Here is a 6,208-nt window from a genome sequence, read left to right as displayed (position 1 = left end):
TGAAGGAGTTATTTGATCTGACGGTTGAGATTGATCAAGGGGTAATTAGGGTTAAAATGTAGAAACGTACCTTGACACTCATTTAATGTACCCTGAGACCCATCTAATGTACCACGGAATACATTCCGTGAAAGTACATCACGGGACAAAATCATATCCCTATATTTATATATGGCTATCAGTGGTGGCCAGCCACAAATGTTAGGAGGGGCATTTTTGTTTATAAATTTAAATTTTATTAAGAAAATTATTTTATTAGAGAAAAAATATAAATTCTATAGCGATAAAAATAAAGAAGAAAATTATTTTATATATTATTTTTTATTTTTTATTTTCAAATTACGGCTTGGGTTGCTCCGATAGTTGCTCAGTTAGTTTTTATATGAGTTGCTATATAGATTTTGATTGCGATTTAAATTACTTTGTTAGATGTATGTACGTTTCTATATAGATTTCAGTAAAATTATATTAGTATAAAAATAAAAAATACCAAATAAATATATGAAAATACGTGAAAATTATTATAATGACAAATATAAATTTATAAGAGAAAAAAATAAAAAGACGAAATGGCAAAACTAAAAAAACAAATACGCAAACAAAAATGAAAATATATATAAAAAGATTATACATAAAATAAATTTATAAAAAGTTGAGTAGGGTATCTCCCTACGCTCCTAATTGGTTATGTATTAGAAATTTTATATTAGGGCAACACTCTGAAATGCCCAATTTTCTATTTGAAACTATTTTCTTATATCTACATCTGAAAATATATGTTAGAATATTTTTTTTCTAAATTATTTTATGATGATGTTCACTATATTTAGGGATATTGGCGGCTAAACCACCTGAACTTTATGTTTTGTAACACTTAACCACAAAAACTGAAATTTTAGCAGCTAAACTACCTAAACTCTGGTTCCGTTTTGCTCTGCACACCTCCGTCCAAAAATCACAGTTAACTGCCACAGTGGACTGTCCACGTGTACACACTTGTATACATGGCAAATTTTTAGTGGTCCGCGTAATATTAGTTTTAAAAAATAATTATAAATATTAAAAAAAATTAAAAAATCAGAAAAAAAAATAATTTTTTTTTCTTTTTTACTTTTTTTAATTTAAAAATAAATTAAAAAATTATTTTTTTTTTTACTTTTTTCTTCTTCTTTTTTCTTTCTCTTCTTCTTTCTTCTTTTGCTTAATAAATCCTCTCACTACTTTTGCTTAATAATCCTCTTCATCTTTAGAGATCTGAATAAATCCTCTTTGTAGTTCCCTTGTACAGGTCTTCAAGGCTACAAGGCACCATGGTTAATGGAGCCACCGCCACCACCTCCACCTCCACCTCCTTCCCCAAACGATCCAAATATTTCATCCCTGAAAATCCCACTTGAAAACCTTGAACCCCTCATACCTCCTCCTCCACCACCCATCCCTCCCAAGCCTCCAAACAGTCCCGAGGACCGGAAAAACTCCGCAAAAATATCGTCTGCATTTCAAGGATTGAATTGAAACGTCGTGGGTCCATCTCCTGTCGAGAAGTATAAAGCTCCACCCGGTCCTCCGGCGTCTGGTGGTGGCATTTGACCCTTAAGCCCTTCCTCACTGTTCTGATCATACACTGCTTTTTTTTGGGGATCACTCAGAACCTGCAAAAATGAAATTAACCATAAATTAACAGCTAATTAAAAAGCTTCATATTAATAAAGTTCTGTATTTTGGAGAGAAAAAGAAGGGTGTGTTTTGGCTAAAGAGACATACCTCATAAGCTTCAGAGATTTGCTTGAATTTAGCTTCTGCTTCCTTTTTATTATTTGGGTTCAAGAATAAAGAGAAGGAGAAAGAAGAAAGAAGAAAAAGAAAAAAAAAAGTAAAAACAAAATTAATTTTTTAATTTTTAAAATTAAAAAAAAAAAGTAAAAAAAAATTCTGATTTTTTAATTTTTTCTTAATATTTATAATTATTTTTTAAAATTAATATTACGTGGACCACTAAAAACTTGCCACGTGTACAAGTATGTACACGTGGACAGTCCACCGTGACACTTAACTGTGATTTTTGGACAAAGGTGTGCAGAGCAAAACGGAACCAGGGTTTAGGTAGTTTAGCCACCAAAATTTCGGTTTTTGTGGTTAAGTGTTACAAACCGTAAAGTTCAGGTGGTTTAGCCGCCAATATCCCTTATATTTATAATATCAAGCATGTAAATATTTTATAAATTTAGAATGATTTACAGTATCGAATATAGATTCTCATATTCTAATTTACTACACTTATTCAAATATTTAAATATATTTTTTAACACTGTAAACTATTCAGAATAGTACAATTATAAGAGTGATGTTGTGAATATAACGAACACTACAATAAAAAAAAATAAAAAAAAGAAAAATATTACAACATGTGTTTTGGAAGTTGAGAAAGAAATTGTAATAAGATGTTGTAATTATCTGAAAAATTGAGATTTTGCAAATGTCAATAATATATACGAAAATATAAAACACGTTTGCACAAGCATAATGTAATTTTGTTACTGTAGAGACCAGTTTTGCAGCGACAAAACAGAACAGACAGAATATAAAAATAATTGCAGAAAATTAAATCAGTTGACACAAAAGATTTGTATGTGGTATCAGTGTTCTTTCAAACACTCCTAGTCCACGGGACCACACCCAGAGAATGAAATCAATTAATAAAGTATCAACAATTACAAAGACAATTGACTTATACAAGTTTACTCCCTCTAAATTATTGCTGCAATCCTTTGTAATGCTCTTTATGAATCTAACTTCTGAAATACCTCCACACAGCGAACTCCCTTCGTCTTTGAAGTGTGAATGCTTACTTCCTCCCGAAGTAAGGCTTGAAAAAGTCTTCTCCCGAAGACCACTCTCTTGTTCAGTCAAGTCGCTCTAACAAACTCTAAGACAGAGTATGAACAGATATGAAAAGCACTAAAACCTAGATGAACAACTAGGTTCTCACAAAAAGAACTCTCTTCTCACAAATAAGAAAAATGCAAAAAATGAAAACTAGAAGAGTTGATTCGAATGGCTTCTTTCTAAAAAAATTGTGCAACCTCGAAAAGTTTTTTTCGCCATCTTTTTTTGACATCATGATACATTTAATGGTTCATCTAGTGAGAGAAGTAAGATCGTGTAGGCCAGTATGGACAAGATGGATGTATCCATTTGAAAGAAATATAAAGGTACTTGAAAGTTATGTGTGTAACCACTATCGACCAGAAGTATCTATGGTTGAGTGCTACATATTTGATGAGGTTGTAGAATTTTATTTATAGTACATGGCCGGAGTTAATTAAGGAAATTGAAATTAGTAAACCAAGAACTGACCCAGATGATGTTGATAGAGGATTAAGGGGGAAAGGAACTCGTGTCCAAGTTTGAACTAGATCAATCTCAATTAGTCGTGATGAACAATAATCCAGAGGTTCAACCATATATAACGCAAGTTATAGGTAGTTTTCTCTTTGATTAACCTTTAATTAGTCACGATGAACAATAACTTAATTAATATTACATATTTTTCACTGATCACATAGAGTTATTACAATCAATGGTTCAAAGATATCATAAAAATAAACAAAAATGGGTTGTAGACGAACATCGTCAAACATTCATCGGGTGGTTAAGGAATATCATTCTAGCAAAGTTGAACAAACCGAATCATGGAGTATCTGATGAGTTGAGTTGTATTGCTCTTAGACTAAATTTTGTGGTAGCAAAACATGAAGCGTATATGAGCGAGAGTTGTTCCATCGACTAAAAAAATTTAAAAAATATTTTTGTTAATAAAATATTGAATTTGACTTAAATATTTTGTATATAAATATATTTTTGATATTATGTAAAAAAATATGTTTATTTTTTTCAATTAAGTATAAAAATTTAAATTTGACTTTTATTATTCGTTATTAAATCAAAATTTAATAATTTAATATTAATATTTATAATTAAATTTATTTATTATGAATAAGTAATACTCAAGTGTTCTATATATGCATATGATCATGGCAATTGAAGCATCTCCAATAATTAATTTTGGTATAAAATTTGTTATTTACTTTCTTTTCATCATTATATATTTATAGGGATATGATTTTGTCCTGTTATTGTACTTTCACATTCATAGATTGTAATCCGTGATGTACGGCAGCCGTCAGATGAGGGAGTTATTTGATCTGACGGCTGAGATTGATCTAGGGATAGTTAGGGTTAAAAAGTAGAAACGTACCCTAACACTCATTTAATGTACCCTCGGACTCATCTAATGTATCACGAAATACATTCCGTGAAAGTACATCACGTGACAAAATCATATTCCTATATTTATAATAAAAGAGATACTTTCTTTAGAATAAAAGATATTTATTTGTTTTAATATTTATATTTGTGGTCTAATTTCAACAAGTCTAGTCTGAAATAATTAAATATAATTTTAAAAAATATTTCTTTCTGGTGAAAAGGGCCCTGTGACTAGCTGCTTTCGATATGTTCAAAGCTAAGAAGATAAGGCATTATTAAATTTGTATTGTACCTTAAGGTTACCAGATGAAAATGACTTCTTCGTCCACTCTCTTTAAAGTCTTATGATCTTGCCTAACTTACTCATACAATTACTTCCTCTTTTTTTTTTTATTTTTTTTTATTTTTTTTTTTATAAAAATGGTCTTACTAAAATATTAAGGTCACTATTAGTTGAAAGGAATAAAAATATAAAAATAAGAATGTCAATGAGAATAAAAACAAGAATCAAAATTGAATCAAATTTAAAATGCATAAAAAAAATTAACAAAAACATTAAATTTTTTTTCATCTTTTTAAAATAAAATAATAATTTTACCGAAATAATGAAAAAGTCATTCGGTTGGAATGATATTCTAATACTTGTAAATACAACTAAATAAAAAAAATAGAATAAATCTTTACCATTTGATTACCTTCAATGAAATGCTAGTTAAAAATAAAACTCAGTGAAAAAAATTTTGAGACATAAAAAGTGCGCCATAAGAAAACATTAATCATGAATGTCTTCTTGAAAACACACATGAACACAAGACAGGTAGTCAAGCCCTCAAACTCATATAAGAGTATATCTAATGTAGTGCTATACATGTAGTTTATATATTTTTTTAGTTTACGTTCATAAAATTAAACTACAATTATAGTGTATAATGTGATCTAAATTTAATACATGTTTAAAGTTGAGCTAAATTTGACACATAATATAACATGAACTAAATTTTACTGCACAATAAATATTATTTTTTTGTTTATTTTTTTGTCACTAATTAATGCAATTAATAATTTTTTATATTTTTATTTATATATTTAATATATTTTTTTATATACTTTCAATAAAAATTTAATATTTTAATTAAATTTTTTATCCCATTTTATTAAAATAAGATTTAGTTTACTTTTAGTGCATTGTATAATTATAAAATTTGAATCAAATATAAAATTGACTGAACTTACATCAATTGGATCTAATAATCATCCATAAAAAAGAGTTTATTTTACTAAAGTGTGTGTCTAGCATATGTGGTACAAAACACAATAGTGCAACCAAGATAAGAATGATGCAGTGAACAATTGTTAATGGCGTTGATAACATTACAACTGTCTGATTCAACCATTACCTAAGAATAACCAAGTCTAGAGCATAGAAATAAGCTATTGTAAGGAGAAGGAGCCTCATCCACAACAAGAGATAAGGTAGCACTGAAAGACAAAATAGCATAAAATTTGATACCTCAATGAATCAAAGAACCCAAACCGATGTTCTGTTTATTAGCACTGATGGCAGAATCCAAGTTAAACTTTAAACAACCATTTCGAGGCTTTACCCAAGTTGAACCTGTATAACATGGGCAGCAGCGAGACTACCCACCTAGTGCCATTTTTTTTCTTTCAATTAAAGCGTTAAATTTGATTTTTTATGCTTACATATACTTAAAATATTTTCCCTAAAATCATAATATTTGATATTTGTGGAATATGACACATTTTATAATATCCCTAAAATACCTTCCCTTTACATCACCCCCCTTCTCTCTTCTTCTCTCTTTTATTTCACTACACTGTCGAGCCATCGGGCCCACTATCGGGCCCATTGGGCTATATCAAAAATTCTATTTTTTTTACACAGGCATCAGGCGAACCATCGGGCCAACCATCGTGC

General features: G+C 29.3%; 1 long non-coding RNA gene across 1 annotated transcript; it reads right to left on the bottom strand.

Moving 5' to 3' along the window:
- Positions 1–3,685: 3,685 nt before the first annotated feature.
- LOC133035071 (uncharacterized) lies at positions 3,686–5,941 on the bottom strand. Its single transcript, XR_009686348.1, has 2 exons — positions 5,780–5,941; positions 3,686–3,786 (listed from the first exon to the last, which is right to left on the bottom strand). It is a non-coding gene; the product is annotated as an uncharacterized LOC133035071 (long non-coding RNA).
- Positions 5,942–6,208: the final 267 nt, after the last annotated feature.

This window comes from Cannabis sativa, chromosome 2 (genome assembly GCF_029168945.1).
Source record: "Cannabis sativa cultivar Pink pepper isolate KNU-18-1 chromosome 2, ASM2916894v1, whole genome shotgun sequence".
Lineage (NCBI taxonomy): Eukaryota > Viridiplantae > Streptophyta > Magnoliopsida > Rosales > Cannabaceae > Cannabis > Cannabis sativa.
This window is presented reverse-complemented; position numbering and strand designations above follow the sequence as displayed.